The sequence below is a fragment of the Corvus moneduloides genome, chromosome 3, assembly GCF_009650955.1.
Source record: "Corvus moneduloides isolate bCorMon1 chromosome 3, bCorMon1.pri, whole genome shotgun sequence".
NCBI lineage: Eukaryota > Metazoa > Chordata > Aves > Passeriformes > Corvidae > Corvus > Corvus moneduloides.
This window is the reverse complement of record NC_045478.1, coordinates 118,096,118-118,118,070: the sequence shown is the minus strand read 5'-3', so window position 1 is coordinate 118,118,070 and position 21,953 is coordinate 118,096,118. Positions and strand designations below refer to the sequence as shown.

The 21,953-nt window shown below is 48.4% G+C and overlaps 1 protein-coding gene across 5 annotated transcripts in view; it reads left to right on the top strand.

Annotated features, from left to right (window-relative positions):
• The window catches only part of BMP2 (bone morphogenetic protein 2), a 122,561-nt gene that overhangs the window by 41,621 nt on the left and 58,987 nt on the right, over positions 1–21,953 (top strand). Inside the window, exon 5 of one of the 5 annotated variants that reach the window (XR_004239179.1) lies at positions 15,987–16,336. The exons of the other annotated variants lie outside the window; for them this stretch is intronic. The gene's annotated coding sequence lies outside the window, so the exon portion shown is untranslated. The remainder of the gene's footprint in view (positions 1–15,986; positions 16,337–21,953) is intronic. 5 annotated transcript variants of the gene reach the window in all.

The following is a 21,953-nucleotide window of genomic DNA, read 5'->3' as shown; positions in this document are numbered from 1 at the left end:
ATTTAATCCTGGTTCATGTATTAGTAGATAATGGCAATGCTAATTAGGTCTGAGTGCTGGAGGTGACCTATGGATGTGCCAGCTGGAATCATCCGGCCACAGGAAAAGCAGACATCCTCAGATTTAGGACAGGCTTGTAGGCTGCTAGACTGGACTTACATGTTTATTCTTTAAATTATTTACTCTTGGTTATCAGAGAACTATTTTTTTTCCTTGGTTTGGAACAATTTATCTCCCAGATTGGGTGGCCAGAATTTGGATTCAGATTTTGCTGAGAAAACTGCTTGACATGATCCACCTTGCTCTGTGTCTGGTATTTTGGGGTGCTTCAGCTATTTTCCCTCTGCTTTCAACACTGTGGCTTCTAAATACCACTTCCTTTCAATGGCCAGTGGCAGATGAATTCCTTTTTCTCTCTTATGAACTAAGAGATGGAGCAAAGGGAAAGCGCAGCCACTGGAATACCACTGTTTCCATCAAAGTTATGTATCCTCTGTTAGGAAAGCTTTCCAAATCAAATGGGTATTTATGTGGAACAGTTGAATTTAGCAGCTTAGCATCTGAATATTGCCATTATTTTTTTCGTGCAAACTTTCCAGTACTTCTTTCCATTTTACCCACCTTTCCAAACAGGCCATTGTGCAGTGTTATCTCTGATACCACTGTCAGATAACGCTGGACAATCACTGGTGCAGTACAGACATTGGGTGGTTAATTATCCGCTCCTCTATCAACAGAGTTTTAACAAGGGAGCTTGTCCTAATGGGATGACTGGTGGAAGCTGGCTGGTTTCCTCAATCTGCAGATGCTGGGTTTATGTTGTCAGCTGCATGTTCTGGTTCAGATTTTGGTATGTGCTCACTGATGTCACTGCTGTTCTCACGTGTCTCGTGTGTGCCTCTCAGGTTTGTAGGTGGTGCCTGGTGACTTGGATGGCAGCCCTTCACCACGCAGTAGCAAAGAAAAAGAAATAAAAGAAAGGAAAAAACCCCTCCTTAACCCACTAGAACACCCTGAAACACTCACCCCCCCCCCCCATTCCATTAGAACATTTGGGTTAAATACCAGTGGAGAGTCCAATGCGGAGCAAACATTTCCTCTCAAGTTTGTAAGCTGTGTGCTGGGCAAAGCAAACATCCCAAGGGCAGAGTGCAGGCCCTGCCATCCAAGGTCAGGGCTGTGTGGCCGGTGCCAAGCTGGGTGATGAAGATCCCAAGGGCCAAACCACCAGTGACAGGAACAACACACAATTTTACTGAAGTGTGGTTTTTCTGAGCTTTTGTCATACCTGCATTGTACTGGCATCTCTGCAGTGAGAGAGGATCAGGTCTCTTAAGAGGGACCTGCCCTGAGAGGATGCCCCACATGTTTTCTGTCCTTCTGTGACCTCTCTTTGGGTCTTGGGTGAAAGACAACCTGGGTGGTACCTATTTCCAGTACTGACTGGGGAACAAACTTCATCAAATACACTTTTATCCCCAAGCTGTCAGTTTTCAACCTGAGCTTTATTAAACAGAATGATAAGCAATTTTAATTGCCGTCACTAACACAGACAAAATTACATTTAAATCCGAGGATCTGCTGTTAAGTTTTACTCTCAAAACTTTTTTAAGGAGTCCACGCCTAACATCACTTTGGTCGTCTGGCCCCTACATCCACCACGCCCTTCTTTTTTTCACATTTCTGGTTTGCTGTTGACCTCGCCTCGTTTTGTAACAGGACTGTAAGAGTGTGAATCCCGTAGCTGCACTTGCGGGTGAGTGCTGCTCTCGCCGTTGCTCTGCCGGGGTGCCAGACTGCTCCTGGGAGCAGAGGGATGCTGTCTCACCGGTGGAGAGGCTGCCCTGTCTCTCAGCACATTTCCTGTTGCTGGGGATTGGAAAAGCTGCTTGCTCTGGGAGCAGATGGCCACCTCTCCACCCATCCTCTCAGGTATGGGGAGGCAGCCAAAACCCGGCTTAAAAGAGCAAAGCCTAACCTGTTCAAAGGAGAACAGAAAGGAACATTTTTTCCAAACAGCTTAATGAAGCACTTGTTAAGGACTGCCAGGGACAGATTTCCATTCTACACAGGATATTCATTAGGAAAGTAAACACCCTCCAGCAGCATTTGTAGGAACAAAGCGGCTTGCATTTTCTAACGAGGTGTTAATTTAATGAAGGAGGGGACTGGCAGAGGAGCAGGAGGCAGCTACCGAGCGACAGCCACCTTTTCCTGGGAGGAGGGGGCAGCTGTGCCGGCCTGCTTTGCCGCGTGGTGGGGGAAGGTGGGTGCTGTGCACCACGCACAGGCAGGGACGGCCCTGGGCGCGGAGCTGGGAGGATGTGGAGCTTGTTGGCCGACACGTGGAGCTCAAAGCGGGGCTCCCCAAGCCAAGAGTCTCAGCTGAACAACCAGGTCCCCTCAAGGCGATGGTTTCAGGGTAACCTTGTGGGCACATTTTTTCCAGGCACAAAGATTGATGGGATGTAGCTGCAGGGGCGGGTTCCACCTTTGCCGCTCCTGGGCAGGAACCCAGGAACCCTTTTGAGTGGGGGCCATGCTCCTGCTCTGGGCCTTGCTCCAGGGCCTGGAGTCTTGAGACTTTCCAAATCTGCTCTCAGGGTCCCTGATGCTTATTGTGACCCCAGGACAGGGTAAAGTAGCAGGTACTCAGATGTCAAAAGAGCCAGATATTTATTTGTTTCACAAGGAAAAAAAAATCCTGTGGAAGGGTTTCACGTTTTTTTTTTTTACTTAAAATGAAACAAAACATCCTGACTAATTTCTTTTCTGTGGGAAATTGTCCTTCTGAAGCTGATCCCACGCACAGACACTCACGAAATGTCACTGCTTCTTGCAAAATAGAAGTGTGGCAGATCAGCCACCTCCGCTCTGGTTAGGATATCCATGGATTTGTGACTCACTGGCCAGAAAGAGCTGGTGCTGGGCTAAGGTGTGTCCAGCAGCAGGTCATCCCGAGTGAGGCACAGCTCTGGGGTCACAGGAGGGGGATGGAGCGTCCCAGCTGGCTTTTCTGGAGAGGCGAGAAACACCCGGAACACTTTGCCCGGCTGCTGCTGGGGGTGAAGGTAATGTGTGTGCTCCCAGGATTAGCCAGGTGTCACCGAGGGAGGGCTGGGAGGTGAGGGCGAGTTTTTCTGCATCTCATGCCAGGACTTTAGCCTCAAGCTTATCCCTTATTTTCATACATGTGTGTAATTCCCACCAGGGAATTTCTACCGGAGCATCCAACCAGCACGGTCGCTCCCCGTGGGGACAGGGCCAAAGCCAACTTCCCTCCCAGCTCCAGGAGAATGACTGTGGAGCTTGGCTGGGGATGAGGTTTAGGAGTTGGAGGGAAAGCACGACATGAAGCCAAGTCTCATTTACGATCCTATCCTGTTTTTTGATCAGAGCATACAGCACACGGGAGAGGAGAGCAGGAATAAGGCCACAGGAGAAATTCTGGCCATGAACCCATACAATCACTGGGAACGCTGGCACAAATGAGGTCATTTCTCATGTTTATATTTCTGCATGCACTGTACAATCCCTGTTCCTCCTCCTCGTGTCACTGAGATGTGAAGGGAATTTCCTGCGCACGCTCAGCATTGTTGTTGCAGGGCTTTTGTGAGCAGAAACCACTTCAAGCGGCGAGGAGGAACAATACTCTGTTCTGGCGGCAAAAATACAAAGTTGGGAAAACTCCCACTCCCTCAAATCATTTTCCTTCTGGCTGCTTGCTGAATATTTTATTCGAAGATTAGGAGGAGAAGTGGCCGCGTTGAGCAGCTGCTGACACGTTCCAGCACCCTCAGGATGCTGAGGTCGGCTCTCCAGCGCCGTAAATCAGCCCGGCTTCGCTGCAGTCTGGCCATGCTGTGGCAGCTGGGGAGGGGGCTTGGGGAGAGCCCACGTGGAGCCCTCCTTTCCCAATGCACTGTAGGTTTTCTGTCAGACCTCAAAGCAAAAAGCACATTGGAAGGGTGAGTGTTCACCCTGCAGTCTCTCACCTTTAGGTGAGGTTCACTCGCCGTAGTGGGACAAGCTGGATGTAAGCATCCCCTTAGGCTTTGGGATCCTGTGAAATGGAAATGTAATTCTTTGGCTAGGGAATAAAAAATGCTGGTTTGCACTGGGAGTGAAGGGTGGTGGGACACGTTCAGCCACGGGGTCCTTGTCAGTGGGCCAGGTTCCGAGTGATGCAAAATGACTCAATATTCCACCAGAGTCCAATTAAAAGCAGATGTGCAAATGGAGATCATCTCCTGCCCACCCCCTCATCCTGCCCCCAGCATCTGCCTCAGCTCTGACATGGTGGCTTAGGGCAGCAGAGCTTTCCTGAGGGTGGGCAATAAAGCCATTCCAGAGCTGTCTCCCAAGCCCCAGGCCAGAGGGGAGCTGTGGAAATGCAGGGCCGGGGCTTGGGGAAAGAGAGCCATCCCTGAGAGCAGCCCCGAGGCTCCTGCAACAGGCACAGCTCCCCTTGCCCACCGCTCCCTGGCAGCACATCCAGAACCCCTTTGCCGATGTCCCACCTGGGCAGGGCAGCTGCCACCAGTGAGGGGACAGGCATGGTACAGTGCCATGGTCCAGCAGCCAGACCTGCAAGAAGTGGTGGTGCCCCAGACACTGTGGTAACACCCCTCTTCCAAAATTATGCTTGGAAGAGGCTTCAGAGTGCAAAAAAACAACAGAGAAAGAAAAAAACCTGAACAAAAAGCCAACCCTCATGTAAACCCCAGGGCTGGAGGAATAAAAGTGCCAGAAAACATTTATATTGGGCTCCCTTGATATCAACACAGATGAAATGGATCCCCATGCTTCCCTCCAAACCGCAGGCTCTAAAGTGGATTCCAAATCCCATCCCCACTTTAATTTAAGGGCCTCCCAATTAGACCGTTGGATGCCTTTCAAAGCTTTGTATAAATTGGAGATTATGCATCCAGCAGCAGAGGCTTGTCTCCTCTCGGAGCAGCCACCGGCCGGAGCATGCTGCCCAGGCTGCCCCGGATTCTGGCAGGGAAATTCGGGGGCCAAATGTGGGGTCTGTGTGGCCCATGGAGGGCAGCCCCAGCCCCACTGCCTCAGGACAGGTTTCTGCTCCAGCCATTTGGTGTTAGAAATCCCCCAGTGCTGCTGCTGGGGGGCTGGAAGTGGCAGGGCTGTGGGAGTGAGATGTTCTCCGGTGCACTGACTGAAGTGGAAAAATATCAGGAGAAGGGAAGAAAAATGCTTTTAGGTTGATTTGAAATGTTTTTGCTGTTCTTCCTCTTCCCTCCTCCCCCAAACCAGCAATCAAAAAAAAACCTCATTACAGAACATGGCACAAATTCAAGTAGTTTTGGTCATGCTGTATTTTTCACAGTTGGTTTTAAAGGCTTTTGTTGTTGTTGTTGCCCAGAACAAGGATCCTCCTGTATTTTCATAAGAAATAATACAGTCCTAGGTGGTGGAATCTTTTAGTGGGAGAAGGAAGAACTAGAGTTTTTTCATTCCTGTGTGAAAGTTTCCTCCTGTCCCACTTGCATCCCCTCTCCCATCTGCCTCTGCTCCAGGGGCTGCTCCCACTCCTGGAGCTTACGGGTGATTGCTGTCTCCAGGACTGAGCTGTCCTGTGTGTGACAGGGACACAGGGACATGTCCCTGTGGGATGCGGGGCAAGAGAGCTGTGGGCACAGCCACCTTCCTGCAAGTGCTGGATGGGAGACCAGTGAATGACTCCTTTTTCCAAGGGTCCCACAGGATGGCTGGAAAAGGCCTCCTTAAGGTGGCAGGTGAAGCTGGGTGGCTGCTGTGGTCTTGCACTGTGGTAACTGTTGCTCACCAGTTCTGTCACTTCCCACCTGCATTCCCCATCCTGTGCAGCTTCTGGACTGTCAGATCCTAACAGACTCTGGGTCCTGTCCCAGTCTGCTTGGAGATCAGGAGCTGCCACTCAGAGTACTTTGGATTTCCAAAGAGATGAACCAAACCAGCTGGAGATAGATCATTTTATTAAGCTTCGTATTGGTGGAAGTGTGAGTGTTGTCCTAACTTGAAATATCTGCCATCAGGCTGCTGAGCCCCAACTCAGTCTTACTGGGCCAGCTCATTGCACTGGCACTAACTGGCTTCAATGAGTGGATTAATTTAATAATCAATGATTAATGACCAAGGGGTAGGGAAGTCGTTTGCTCGGGCTTTTCCACATCAGTTTAGGTCTGGACTTCCTGAGGAGCTGGAACTGCAGGGAGTCCTGAGCCTGGTTCTGTCACTCAGCAGATTCCTCACTTTTTGGACCAGCTGATAGGTGCCAAATACAGGATTCGATTTCTTTTTTTCATCTCTTTAAATTCATTTTTCATGGTCAAATGCCCTATTTGGCATAGTTCAAATTAGGACAGTCTTTGTTTTTGGCAGGGGAGTGGAGCACTTACAGGATGGCTAATTTGCAGCTACCACTAATGCAAACTGCTTCAAACTACTGAGCCTTGAGTGAGGCATGTAGGGCCCGACTGAGCTTGGAGTTCTTTTTTTCTTATGCACAGGAATGTCCCATTTTTATCAGTCTTCCCTTGAAACATGAGAATTCATCTTTAAAAAAACCAACAGGCGGGAAAAAAAATAACCAAAAGGATAAATTCGTGTCTCTTTTAATGTAAAAACCACGACGTCACCATTAAACTGTCAAATTATCCTCGGCTTAATTTCTATATAAAATTTAAAACTTTCTGCAGACAGCCAATAAACCTCAAGGTGATAGGACTTGTTTCTGCTTCCATTGAAGTTGGTGGCAAACCTCCCATTTATTTTGGTGTGTAGGATCAAACCCCCAGCACATAAATAATGCGGCACTGAAGGTGCTCTATGATTCTTCTGTCCATATCTTTCCCTTCCTCTCTGAAAACTTCTGAGCCTGGGCCCAACATTGATCTCATGCACAGGCTGGGAGCATCTTTCTTTCTTTCTTTCCTTTTTTTTCCCCCCCTTCTTTTCTTTGTGGGTTTTGATCTCTCCCTTTGAAATGGAAGCACATTCCCTGCAGGGTGCTCTGTGATCATTTGTTGGGTGTAGTCGCATGCTTTCACTTCTTGCTGTAGGTGAAATGGCTCATGTGCAAGGATATTAACTCTCTGCTAGGCAGGAGCAACACGCTGCATTCCTTCTGTTTTCCTGGATGCTTAACAGAGGAGGCAGCTTCCCCCCAGCCCCATAAAGCCTCGCTGTGTGCCTGGAGTCGTGCAGAGCTGTGGGAGTGCAAGATGTGTGAGAGGAGCTGTTTCAGGGAGAGCCAGATCTTGGACAGACCCATGTGTACAGTTAGCCTGGGATAGCTGTGCTAAATAAAAGGAATCACCTCTTCCTGTAAATTCACGCCCAGTCTAATGCTTTTTGTCAATTTTGATCTACTGCTGTAGGAGAAAATGTCATTTCCCCTTCGTTTCACTGGAATGAAGCGTTGGAGAGGGTAGTTGAGGAGGGAAATGACAGTGATGGGCTAAGTGTTGGGAGAAAAAAGAAAAGTCTGTTTTAACAGGAGAGCTCTGGTTAAGCCCAGCCCAGAGCAGTATGTAAGAATGTGCTTGTGATTTGCTTCCAACAAAATTTTTAAGCCTGTACTTAACTACAAGCATGAATATCTCATTGCTTAAGGTTAAGCACGTGCTGAAATACTCATCTGGAGGTAAGCCCTGGCTGGCAAGGCTGGAAGAAACAGAGATCACATAATCAACCTCCAAAGCAAGAGCCTAATCCTACCCAGTCAGCTATTCTGGGGGAGTTTCCAGGAAGGCAAAGAGGTTGCAGGAGGTGGATCTTCGTCTCTGCGTCTCTGATCTTACAAATTTCCTGGCAGGTGCAAAAGCAACTGCTCTGAACAATACCAGAGGTGTTTGCAGGATTGGCCTAAGGCTTTGTCTGCAGCAGCAGATGAGGTTAACAGGCTATTTAAAACAAACAAACAGCCCCACCTCCCTCCAAAAATTTCACAAAGATGGCTCCTGTGGTTGCGGTGTGATTTTAAAAAAGATTTAAGCTCTGAAACTGTTCCTATAGCTCTAGAAAAAAAATCAGTCTTCTCTCCTTTGCCTCAGTCAGTTTTGTAAATTCATGTCCCAAAGTCACATCTGTATTAGGGAGTCAGTCTGGGCATCTCTTCTTACACCCTCACATCTTGAATTTTCATATTATTTAAAAAAAAATACCAAGTGATGCTAAGCAGTTCTTCTTTAAATGATGCTTACTTATTTAGTAGGAATTTTAACAGGAAATTTTTCAAATAATTGTGCTTAAAGAATGCGTATGTGTATGTGTAGTGGGGTAAACTATGCTCTTTACTCCTGAAAAAATGTATGTGTACGCACATGCACAAAATAACAAGGAAGAAAGGGAAAGGAAAGGCGTTTGCTTAGGGATACGGAACGCAAAACTGGTTTTATTTTACACCCTTGGAGAACGTTACAACAACAATGAATGCAGTGCCATCTCTCACCATCTGTGAAATACAGGATGGTGTTTACAGCAAGCAGAGAGAGAGGCAAACACAAAAGGAGAGAACACAAGACCAGGGTGAGTGCGCTGCTGCAGGGGCTGAGGTGGCCACGCTCCGCTGGGGCCTCAGGGAGGGGCTTTGGGCAGCTGGAGAAGGAGCTTTGGGCATTCCAGGCTCCGTCCAAACCAGGCTAAAGGTCCTGTTTTCATTGCTTCTGGCAAAGGCACTGTTGATGAAGGCACTGGATTTCTTCTATCTAGTGGAGATGTGAGGGAGGTGATTGAAGTGTTTCCAGGTGTTCCTGGCTTCAGAGAACGCTCGGGAGGGTTTTTGGTGTGCAGTGGTTTGTGCTCTGCACTCGGGGTCTGTCAGCACTCGCTGCCCTCCTGAGCAGCCTGCGCAGTCCCTGCTCTGTCCTGCAGCACCACAGCCCTGGGACAGCCAGGACAGCCTGGCCACCCCCCAGGGACAGCAGGAGCACTCCCACCACCCGAGGCTTTGCTGCCAAAGTGCCTGGCGGCTCTAGGAATGCCCTCTGCAGTCACTGCTTCAGCCTCTGGTTTAGCTGGATCACACTGGAGAAAACGCTCCGGTTCCCAGATCCCAGCGGTGTGTTTGGAGGCCAGGCTGGGTATGTCCAGGATGAAGCAATCAAGTTTCAAACAATCAGCAATAACACAGGTGACCATCATATGGCATGGATACACTGGTAATGCAGTGGGTCCTACGCAGTGTTCCAGCAAAGACCTCGCCCTTGGATTTTCATGGAGCTGATGATCCACAGAAAAAGGTAACAATGTGCTGGAAACAATAGAAGTTATCTGCAAGTATGTTCAGGAAGGCCTGGGGCTTTCAGATGCAAATACAGAAATATATTTAACATCTTGACTTCTATTCTTTTGTCATAATACAAAGTGGAAAGACAATGTTTAGTAAATGTTTACATCTTACAAAGGGGAGTTTTGCAAATTGCATTGTAGCTCTTTGGGAGGAACCAGGAAAGAGGGCAGGATGTTAACAACATAAAAAAGAATAGCAATAAAACCCACCCCTAATATTAATTGTCTAAGAGGAAATGCATCTATCTCTCATCAGGACATTGCAGACTCTGCTTTGCATTGCTGGAAGCCTGAGAACACTAATCGTTTTTTGGCATGGAGAAGCAACTTCTTGCATACTTGAAACATAACTCATTTACAGTTGTTTTGATGGATGTTTAGAGCAGCATGGAGAACCCCCAGGTCCCTCCGGCTCGCGAGCAGCAGAGCTCAGACGTAGATCTGGCTCAGCTCCCTGACGTGGGAACTGGAGGGGACTGCTCTGATTAAACACCTCCATTCTGGTTTGGTCCTGAGGTTGGCTGTGTTATGCAATGAAAATCTACCAACAGTTTTCCCTGTGAATTAATAACACACCTGAAAGGATTCTCGAAGGATTGTTTGCACCGGCGGGATGGCATGGAGCCACCACAGCAGTTCTGCAGCGAGGTGGCAACAGCTCACACTCCCTGAGGGTCTGGGCCCCGGGCGGGGCGAAGGTCGATCCGGTGCTGGAGGTTAAATGAACAGGAAGGCCTAAATGCTTCAAGGCAAGCTTGGGAGGGAGGAAGAGCCCAGGGAGCTGCAGCCCCGTCCTCTTCCTCCTTGAAACAGCCACTGAGGGTCACCAAGCACTGGGGTCAGCGCAGCAATGCCACAGGACAAGGGTGATGGGGGAAAGCAAGGGCTGACCTGTAAGAATGGGCCCCCAAACTCTGTGTGTGTATTTGTGCACAGGTCTGTGTATGGAGAGAGGTCGAACAACAGGTTTGTGGCTGCAGGGAAACCCTTCATCGCTGGCCAATGCCACACAGGGTGTAAAAGCCTCAGTTGTTGATGTTGTTTACTCAGATGTGAGTCTTTGCCCCACGTTTCAGTTCCTCCCACACTGCTGTCCAAAGATGAGTTGGAAGATGGAGACTAGCACCATCACACAAATTCCTGTGGAAAGTGACTTCTCCCCAGCCCCCAGCCCATTTCTCACAGTGCCCAGAAAGCAAAAGCCTGAAGCAAAGTGGTCTCCATGGGCAGTTTTTCTAAGTGCTGAAAACTGTTACATTTTATTGAATTACTTTCATTCCATTCTGAATCAAATCCTATGAAGCTGCAATGAATGACATTTGGTTTTTTGGGAGAAAAGGAATGTGGTTGCAAAATGTGACTGTGGCAAGGAGTCCTGCATGGACTCAGGTGTGGCTTTGTATGGGAAGGATGCAAAGATTTCTGCATGACAAGTGGAAATCCACTTGTGGAGATACACAGGAGCTGATGCCAAACACTTCAGAGCCAAACGTTTTCTTTCACAGAGGCTACGTAAGTGCCTATGCACCTCCTTCCTTCCAGGTGAACCAGAGACCCACTCTTCTGCTGCTGTTATGGTCACAGCATATTCACTCCTGTTCTACATGTACCATCCCTAGGAACCTGGGCAGAAGCACATTCCAGTAGTTTAATAACACCTAATTTTTTTTCGCCCAGTTTTCTTGCATCTCTTTCTATTCCTGCCTTTCCTTTCCCTCCTCTTCCATACCTTTCACCTCCAAGTATCCATTCTCCCTCTCTGTTCATGGCTGCCCAGCTCTGCCATTCCTGGTGCTGCACATCCCTCCTGACAGCTGGCATGGGAACTGCGGGAGCTTCTTCCTTCCTGCTCCACCCTCGCAGGAGGTTTTGGAGCCCTGCAGGGAGCTGCAGACTCACTGCTGGCTGACTTGTAAGGGCAGGAGAACTGCTCCAAACTCCACCTGGTAGTAGTGAGGAAGGTGCAGGATCTGCTTGGCTAAGAGGCTTTGCAGAAGACAGTTCTGAAGGGAAGGAAACCCTGGAGCAGTCAGGGCTGTGCAGGAGGCTCGGGCTGAAAGCCCTGGACCCTGCCAGTAATTAATGTAATCAATAATAGAAACAATATAAAATTCTAATAGTCCAGGGTGAATATTGGCTAAGATGCTCATAATCATATAAAACGTCCTCTAGGATCTTCTGTGAACATGAGTGAGCTCAGAGAGCCTTTTACAGCCAGAGTCTCCCATAGCAATGCTGTGTCCTAACAAAATGGGAATGATCTGCAGGAACTTTAGCTTTTTACATCCAGGAGATTTTATTTTCTTAAGGATTCTTTTCACAGATACTAACCATAACTGGTCTTAGACTTGCTCATGTTGGGCTGTGATCATGTGGCAGCTGGGATAAATAACAGAAAGAGGACATTTAGGGTATCTGACTTCCAACGTGATTAGAACTGGGAATTTTTATTTGTTTTTATTGCATCAGGACAAAATTTGCAATATCTCCCAAATTGGCTTAAAGGCTTAAAGTAGCATTTTTAAAAGCAATTGAATGTTTAGGCTTTGGCCTCCCTCTCATTTTCTGTGAGAGAATATCAAGTCAAACGTTCAGAAGCATCATAGTTCTTTAGCCAAACTCCTTGTGGGTACTTGGTAGGTTTCCCTTCCCTGTTTCTAATTTGGTTTATACCCCAGAGCCAACTGGTTTTTGCTTTTCATTCTGTGGGTGGGAAAGCTTGTGAGAAGGTATTAACAGCTATGCATCCCAGGCAAGCGATTTCTTCTCTGAACTTTCCTGGATGCGAGGAGGAAATTCTCCAAATCAACAGCATGTTTTCAGGCCTTTGTTGTTGTTGTTGTTTTGTCAGGCAGATCAACATCAGGAAATCTGAGCACCTGGAGAAGGTTCAATTTCAGACTGAGCTTCAGGTCTCAGCTTGGACTCGGCAGATATTAACAACAGCTACAAATCTTTCATCAGCAGAGCTCTCCCGCGTGTTCGTAATGCCTGAAATACTGTTTATTGCTCAGGGTCTGTGCTCTGGTTGTTCCTCTCTGTGGCACACGCACAGGATAAGTGATTCCTGCCAGCTTCAGCAGCTTTCACCTCTGGTTTGTCTCTGGTTCCCAGCTGGGGTTGGTGCCCTGGATGCTGCAGCCACCAGCCTGGGTCGGGTCCGTCTGTCAGGTGTGGCCTCCAAACCCTTGCGTTGTGGTGGGGCATCAGCTGGGAGCTGCTCCTGTCAGCAACAGGAGCCTGAGCCACAAAATAAGATGGTCACGGGCAAGCTGTGGGGTCCTGGGAAAAGCCTACGAGCCACACGCTGCTGAGAGCTCCTGACCTCCTCCAAGTCATCCCACTTTCATGTCCGTAATTACTGGCTGCTCACAGGCGCCTGCTGTGATCCCACCTCTTCCCACTTGATCCAAGAGGAAGAGCTACACTTCAAAGCCCTTCTGTCTCCTCCTTTGCTGTTGAGTGTGTTTTGGGAAAGGTTTTTGTTTCTCCTGCAGCTGTTAGAGGGGAGCCAGTCCCTGGGCTCTGAGCCTCTCTTCTTACTCCTTCACTTACCAGGAGTGCCAGCCACCGCCTAAGGAACAGGCATCTCCTTTCCAGAGGCAGAGGACAGCTGAGTCTCTGTCTGACCTTGGAGGAAAGGCTGGCTGTCAAAAAGAGATGCGAAAAGGGTGAGGATATGATTTTCTCTTGGGGTGGAAAGACACTGAGGAATCTCCTGTGCCAAGGTTTAGCCAAGCTTCCTTTCCCAAAGCCAGCTGGTTTCTGTCACCCTCAGAAGCCCCCAGAGGTGTCCACTAAGAGCTTAATGGGCTTCATTGGCCACAGGTTTGGGTCAGTGTGGTAATTCCTGCAGCAATTCCCCAGCTGGGGGGAAAGGTGTGCTCCAAACACAGCAGGGAGCACATTGTTTTTTAATCAAATTGTACCTAGTGCTGATACCACAGTTTCTTCCTCCAAGAAAAGATTGGTGATCAAAACTTTAACTACATTTCCAAAATGAAATTTGATAAAATACAGGGGGGTGGGGAAGCCCACACCAGCATTCAGTTTAAAGTTCAATTCAGTGCTAAGAGTTTAGGGCTGATATTGAATTTAGCAAGGTACTAGTTAGGTTTTGGTGCTAATTATTTTAAGTATCACAGGTTCTGATTCACAAGGCAGTAATCACAGGTCGTTATTACTAACATTATTAGGTTAAGTTAAAAATTAGCTTTTAGGCTTAGAGCCTCATGTACTAATGCACTCTGAAATGAAACACCTGTGTGATGCCTTAACAGACAAGTGAGGGAAATTAAGCTCCTTAATTAAACAAGCGACAACCATGTGTGTTGTAGCTGTAGTGTGCTGTTACACTGATGAAAAATGTATTTGCCCCTTTAGAAGGCGATTTTCCATAGCTGAGATGGGACACTGGTTGGAAAAAATGATCCCAGGTTTTGCAGAAGAGCTGGGACTTTGCTTTGAGATATTGGGGTCAGTGCCCCACATGCTTCCAGGAATAAGTTGAACCAAAAGTGATTTTGTTGGCTGGACTCTTAAATGGGCTAAAATGGGATCAGCATGTAGGGGCTTTGTGTCTTTAGGAAAAGACACACAAATCCAGTCTTCTGACACAGCTTTGATGGCAGGAGACAGTACAGCAGATTTTTTCTTTCTGAGACTTTCCTATTTGGGTGCCTCTGCCACATCCTGCAGCAGCCCCGGCGTTCACTGGGGGATGAAGCAGTTCCAGCAGGATCGGCTTTTACCTCTGAGAGAGCTGTGACACCTGGGATGGATCCCCTCACCTGTGGGGCTCAGGGCCCCCTGTCTCCTCTGCCAGCTCAGGGCAGGTGATGGCCCTGCTGGTGTCTCTCCAGCTCTCCCAAGGCCTTGAGACAGCACAGAAAGGTGGCTCCAAGAGGCACTTCCCTCTGGCTTTGTGCTCCACTGGTGCTTTGCCATCGACAATTCCTTTCCAGGTGCACTGAAAGGTAACAGTTTTAGTAATGTTTTAAATGGGATGGTTATTTCCATATGGACTATTCCACTTCCTTTAGCTTAGGTTATCTGTGGTACAGAAACTTGTTTAATTGGGAAGGGCTGGATATTTGCATTCCAATGGGACCCTCTAGGTATAAAATCCATTGAAAAGTATCTGCAGGCGTATTTGTGTGGGATTTGGGTCCCTTTGCATCTTGCAAAGAATCGACAGATATTTCATTCCAAGTGGGAAGGACGTAGGATAATGTCCTCATCTCCAAGTGTAAAGTTTCTTTACAAGGAACTATGGAAAGCATAGATAATTCAATTTGCCCAACAGCATAGCCCAAAATAGGGCACAGATTCCAAGCTCTAATTCTTCCCTGCAGCCATAGGATCATCTTCCTCCTCTTGATCATAAGGAAAACCCAGGAGCTGCTTGCGCTGTTGTGCAGGAAGGCAGGACGGGGCACTGCACCACAGGGATGGATTAGGATTATGAGGGGCAGCACCTGGAGTGCGGGGGCCAGGGAAAAGCAAATGCAGCAGTCACCAAACCGGTCTGGCTGCCACAGCCCAAGGGAACACGCTCCTCCCAGCCGGCATCGGCCCACGGGGAGTTCAGCACAGAGCGGGACCGGGAGCAGGGCTCCAATTCACCTCTTGCCCTCCACACTGGGGTTTGGGTTTTCCTGCCTTCGTTCTTGGTGGGGCTGGGGGTCTTTCCTTCTGTTTTTTCAGACACATCAGGGCCTCCTGCCAGACAAAATGAGCCTGGTTCTGTAGCATGTGTTTTGGGACATGTCCATTACATCCATTTTTCTCTTCCACCTGTCCAAAATAGGGCAGGGGTTGGCTTTCTTTTTTGGAATGAGCCTGAGAAAAATAAGTGAACATGGAATCTCTTCCTTCCAAAAATTTTGTCCAGCTGAAAAGCTATCTGCATCAGCAACATGCACTCAAATTTACAAAACCAGCCTGGATTGTTCTGATAAATCTCTCAAAGATAGCCAGGACAAAAAAAGGGGGATTACTCCATCGAAATTGTAATGGGGAAATGCACAAGAACACCTACAGAATATGGAACCTCAGGAGCTACAAACTCACTGTTGCATTTTGTGTCTGGAAATACTGGCAGATCCTGGTTTACTAAGTTCTGAAAAGAAAAAGAACGAGTGGATTACTCAGTTGAGTCTCAAAGCACTTCAATGTGCTGAACATGCCCTATCTTTTTGGTTTTCTTTTTCTGGAGAGAGAGGGAGGGAAAGGGAGGAAGAGTTGGGGAGCTTGGCACTGGGAAATGGCTCTTTGACTCTCATTCCTCTGCTTTTGCTGCTGGGCAATTAGCTGGTTGCCAGCGGTGTATCTGGCTATAAACAGAATTCACTGCATCACCCAGGAATTGTGGGTGGTGGGAAATTCTGCCCATGGGGCTGGGGATTAAGTGTATTGGTGCTGGAGGATAGGGTGTTCCTGCGAAGAGAGAGCCCTCGATTTAGGAATGTGCTCCTCACAAAGGTATGCCAAAGCCCTGGGGCTCCCTGCATCGAGGGTGTGATGTAAGATACAGCTCTTTGTTGAGAGCTTTTCTCCTGACATCCTTGCAAGCCAGGCAGATGTGTGGATATCTCCCAGTGGTTACTCCTGGAAGGAAACATTACTGGATGTCCTAAGGGGTAAACAGTGCTCAGAGCTGAGTTCAGAAGCGTTGTCTCTGTTTCCTCCAGCTCTGAATGCGCCGCTAACTATTTTTAGGGCAAAGCAGCCGTGTCTTATAAGCAGTGGCCAGTTTCCAGTATGGATCCCAGACCTGCAGAGGTGTCCTCTTTGGAATCTAGAGGCATGAGGAATCTGCCAAGACTTCGAGTTTCACTGCAGACCCAAAGCTCAGGCCACGGTCAATGAAGGAGCTGCCACAGGGAGATGGGAATGGATGGCTTGGAAGAGCACATGGCAAGCAGTGGGCTCCATCCACAGCCCTGCTCCAAAGGCCAGCTCCTGGCCCCATCTGCTCCTTGTAGCCAGAAGAGATGAAAGCGGATGAAGGTGGTGAGCAGCCGTGCTCTGCCAGGACAAGGTGAGCACACCCTGCCCCTCCCTGTGCTGCCACCTGCCTTTCCTGGTGTCGCTCACCCTGCTCTGCACAGGGATCTTCTGTTACCTGTTAGCCAGGCGTGGAGGTGCTTTCTTCTGTAGCTTCTTTGGGCTGCCCGTGAGCTCCCTGTCTGTGATGAGGGAGATACCAAAGCCACCAGCCACCAGTGACTCCATGATTCCCTGTATTCCCTGCTTTGGCTCATTTGCAGTGCAGGACAACTGCTGCTTATTCATCTGTGAATTGCATTTTCCATCCTGCAAGTTTCATTCACGCTTAGGATGAAAGCAGCTGCTCTTGTGTACATAATAAGGATCTTCAAATATTTATTCCTAGACTTATTGTTTCTTGTCATTCAGGCTGAAATTTTACCTAGGTTTAGTTTTGGACAGGTTGTTTGAAGGGATGAGGTCTTTAGTCCTAGATGGAATTGAGGGAGGAGGAGAAAAGAACGGATAGAGACAGACACACAGCAGATAGATTCTCCCCTTCTTATCCCTATATTTCTGTGCACCAGCCTAGGGTCTGACATTCCTGGTTATGTGGGAATCCTGAGTCCAAGCAATGACCCTGCTTGGCTGAGATCAATTACTTGCCCTTGGGTTTCCACATCTTCCAGGCAAATGCCCTGCTTTGAGGGAAGAGGGGCTCCTTGCTGCCTCCAAAATTCACAGCACAACTAATGTTGCATGCTCAGAAATTCTCCTAGCTGGAGTTCTGGTTTTCTACCTAATGCTATTTATATGAACATTTCCCTTCTGCTTTAACTGGGATAGGATCAAAGCACTGGGAGCAGAGAGCTGTCATTATACAGGCTAGGAATTCTGTATTCCTACCTCAGATTTCGATTCAATTTGGGGATCGTATGTGATTCCTCTGAGGCCAATTGGCTTTGGATGTCAAATCCAGAAAACAATTTTCCTGTTTTGTGTGATGTGGGCTTGCCCCAATCCTTCTGGCCTTGCCCCTCCGTTACCTGACCGGGCTGTGCTCCACCTCAGCTGCCCTTTCACCGGACTTGAGCTCAGCCTCAGTGCTTGTAAGGAACACAAAGTCCAGCCAATGCTTCTGCCTTTCAGGTTCCACCAAGAGCACTTCCAGTAGCTTTGCCAGTGAATAACAAAATCTACTTTCTTCCAATAAAGCACTAATGATCTCTGCTTCAAGGGCACCTTTGATGTGATGATCTCAAAGCAAATCAATTCAGGGTTATCCCACACCCATGCTATGGATGGAAACATTGAATGCGTGGAGAAATGAATCCTAAATTCACTGGCAAACTGTGCTATAATGGATGGTGCCTTATTCTGAGGGCCCAGAGCCTGGCAGTGATGGAGGTATGAAGGATCCAAACTAGAACTGGTGTTATGGCACTTCTTTTGGAAGTTCCCCTGTAGAAAAGATACCCCAAGCAAACCTTTCCTGAAATTTGTCCCTGGACAAAGTCAGCTCCACTTGCAGGCTGTGGGCAGCAGGCTCCATGTGCACTGCTGCAAACCTGACATCAATCAGAAGGCGTTTGCAGCACTCAGCTGGAATCAGGGTAAGGAAAGGGCTGTGTGTTACTCGCTTTGTTTTGGCAAGGTCTCCTGATTTATCAGGCCATGTACAACCCCCGCACACAGGTCTCTCTCCAAGAAGCTGTGGCTGCTCCCACCAGCAGGCAGAGGTGGAAATCCAGCCTGGAGGCACCCCCTGTCCCAGCCCAGTGCTGGGGGGACTTGGCCTAGAGGTCTTTAGGAGAAGAAAGGTTACAGAGAGCTTTGGTTCTGGGGTCTCCACACTGCAGTGGGTTTTGGCTGAGGAGGCACTTCAGCCATTTCTGATGGGTTGAGTGCTCTTGTCCTGTCCTGCACCCCTGCATGCACAGGACCAGATGGCCAAAGAAGAAGGGTGGGAAGCAGGGCTGGGAATACCTAAGGTCAACACCTCATTTTTGGCGCAGTACTTGTAAACTCTGCAGGATTATGCAAGGAAAGCTTTCCCTCCCATGTCATGCTTTGTCCTGAGCACTGGTGGCAGTGGGACTTACACCTTGGAGCATATTTGGAAGTATTTAAATCCTTCACAGTTGTGACAGAGGAAGGGGAAAATGGCTTCTCTCCAACCACCCCAGGTGAGGAATATTTTCTGCAGATTGCCATAGGATGTGATGCTTCTTTAAGGCTCACACCTCCTTGAACATGTATCTCTTTCTAAGGGATGGATTTCCCTTCATGCTGACAGCCTTTCTTGCAGTGCAAGCGATGGAAAATGTAGGCAGTTCAATGGAAACAGTCCCTAAAGCTGAGCAGATTCTCCCATTTGTCCAGTTGGGCAAACACCTACATGTGACCAGAGGCTTCTGTGTTAATCTCACCCTCTTGCAGTACTGGGTTATCCTTTCATGTGAGTCATAGTTTGTATCTATACAAAGAGAAGCTTTAAACTGCCTCAAGTGAGGTATTTTTCCAGCACTTTAGCACTAATTAATCATTAAAGTGCCAAGATCAAAGGGTGGGGAACTACAACATTGGTATGTTCTTATGATCACATTGCGGCCAGTTCCTCTCCTAAATCCTGGTATTTTGTGAGTTTCAAATCAAATCTCCCATGGAGAATGATTTGGCAACAAGATGGTGGGCTGCTTTTCCCTGCACCTTTCTGAAGTGAAGGGAGCTTTGACTCCACGAGGAATGCAGGGTCAGCCCCACAATAAAAAGACCATTATTTTGGACATCTTGGCACCCAAACAAGCCAGTGATTTAGGCATGGATTTTAACACCCAATCTCAGGGGTGAGAGTCCCTGTCCTGAAGATCTCAGTCAGAGCAGCAGTGAAATGGTGGGAGCCTGGAGCCTGTTCCAGGGGTAACTTAAGGCAGTTGCGGGTGTAAACCTCACTGTGAGCCAGCAAGACTCACTGCTGAAGTGCTTGAGTTACTTCTGAAAGTGAAGCCTTTAAAATAATGCTGCTGCTTTTGAAAAAACGTAGCCTAAGGCCATGACTTCACTGCAGCACGAACCTCGGTCCTCAATGGCTGTGGCTGCTGTTTCCTCACCGGGACAGGCAGCCCTGGCACCTGCTGATGCTTCAGCTGCAGGCAGGGGCGTGGGCATGGCAGAGGCTGTGCCTCGGCTTGCTCCGATCCTTGCACCTTCCCCAGAGCCGGCACGGGGTCCTGCCCCCTGCAGTAGCCACAGGGCTACTTTCCCTCTTTGGGGTTAACTGGTGTGAAATCTGCAGCACCCAAATGCTTGGGATCCGGGAAAAACTGGCTCTTGTGCCCATGGCTTATAAAAGATTGAGAGAGGAGCACAGGGAGTGCAAACAGGTCCTGGTGCTGGTGCCCACCCGTGCATGGGAACACCTGAGTCTGGCTGCTCTGGAGGTGAGACGGGGGTTGTGTTGCTTTTGTGGGGACTGAGCAGACCAAAGGGCTTGGTGTTTTGTGTCTGGAGCAGGAGAGACTGGGGAGCAGCAAGCCAGAGGTGAGGCTGGGATTGAAGGAGGAGCACAGCAAGACAAGCACAAGCCAGTGGCACAAGTAACGAAGAATCTGTAAAATTAGTGGCCAGTAATGGCTGTCCTAGAAGCAGACGGAATGCTTTTCTGTTTGAAATAGCATTTCTGAATAGCATTTCTGAAATGTCTTTTTTCCATAATATGGGATGTTTGAAAAGGCCACTATTTCCCCTTTAAAAAAAAAAAAAAAAAAAAAATCCCTTTTTGCTCCCTTTCATTCTTTCTCTTGTGGGATGCTTGGGACTTGACAGGGTGGGCTCTTGTCCAACATTTGTTCTGACCTAGATTTTAATCTCTGCTTTTTTCCCCTTACCTTCTGCTTAGCTGGCTACTACCTCTAGAAGACATGCATATAATCTATAAAACATTTGTGTTTCCCATTTTCATTTCTATTTTCAGGAGATACTCAAGACTGCAACAAAAAGTTTTAAATTGCAATGACCATAAATGTTTTGGGCTGCCAGGGCCACCTAAGTAAATATAATTGTCAAGGGACATGCAGAGCTTTATTTCATAACCCACTGGTGGTGACAGATCAAAAGTACAGACAAAAGGAGGGAACAAACTTACACCCTGGGAACACTGGAACCTGTCAGTGATGCAGGGCAGGTTGTTGGAAGAACAAAGGTGCTGGGCAAAGTCAGATGTGGAGGGTCTTGACAACCTGTGCAGTTTATTGAAAAAAATTTTGGTAGGAAGAGTGTTTGTCTGGTGGGAAGCTGGAAACACCACTTTTCATAGGGTAAGGCAGAGCAGACCATTCCCTGCTGGGGGTTAGAACCATCTGGTTGTCACATCTGTGTGCTGCCAAGGAACACAGCCTTCCCCAGCAAGGAGGTGAAGGCTCAGGGAGAGCTGAGCTTTCCCAAGGCATGGAGCTCTGCCCTGCTGGCTCACCTGGCCCTTCTGCAGCCGGACAGGCTGACGGGGACAGGTGTTTGGGCGATTTCCATGTGTGTGCCATGCTCATGGGTGTGATTGGAGCAGCACTGGCCAAACACAGAACAACGCCAGCACTCGGGCAGCCTCAGCAGTGAGCACTCAGGGGGCTTTATCCCTCTCCCTCCTCTCCAAACCCACCAAGCCACGTATGTGCACACCCCACATTCTGCAGTGACTCCTTGAAGAGGACAAGGTGATGGTGAAGCCCCACCGCCCCGCTCCTTCAGGTGTGCACCACCCGTGTAACTCATCCGCTAATCCTGTTTGATGAGCCAGAAAGAATGTTTCAAGAATGTTTCATCCCTCGGTAATTTTGTTAACCTCTCCTGGCAAGAAAAAAAAGGGCAGGTAATGAAGGTGTTTGAAAGAGTGTAAAAAACCTAGAGAGCGTTTGGGAAGGGTTTGGAGGCAGATGCAGGACTTCTTCACATGGCTCCTCACTTCATCTGGGATGTGGAAAAAAAACCCAAATAACCTCGTGGGACACTAATTCAGTCCTTGGTTTCTTTCTTGTATCAATTCTGCTAACTGTGCCTTAAATTTGGGCCAGATGCATGATGGTTTTATGATGTGGTACTGTGGGGAAGTCTGGGCTGGATCTAACAGAGGCTCTGCTAATGGGGCTGCTCCTTCAGGGACCTTGGGATACTCCAGCTATTCCCACTGTGCCTCTGTGGGAATGCCTTCAGCAGGGATGAATGGTTGGGGGTACCAGGTAGATGACTGGAGCTCTGTCAGTGTGGTGAGAACAGCAGGACACTTTCTGACGCACTGGGTTTTACAGGGCCCCTCCCCTTTTTGGCCAGAAAATGTTAGGTTTTGTTCAGGTTCATTCCTGAGTTAGTTGTGTGCTGCTGCAGGAACAACATCCATACATTGCCAGGGCACATCCTGCTCCTTGTCCCAAGGGACAAAACAGGCAAAGAGGGATCATGCTCATCCCGGGGTCTCATTCCCCCACAGCGGGGCTCGGAAGCAGCACAGCTCATGAGTCCTGTTTAGTGCTCAGCACTATCTTGCAATCAAAACCTAATCACGAGACTGTCCTGCTCCTTTCTGATCATGTCACATCCCAAAAGCTTTGTGGAGGATCAACCAAATCTCCTGTGTTTTCATTTGCTAAGCTCAGTCAAGTGATACAAAGCCCAGAGCG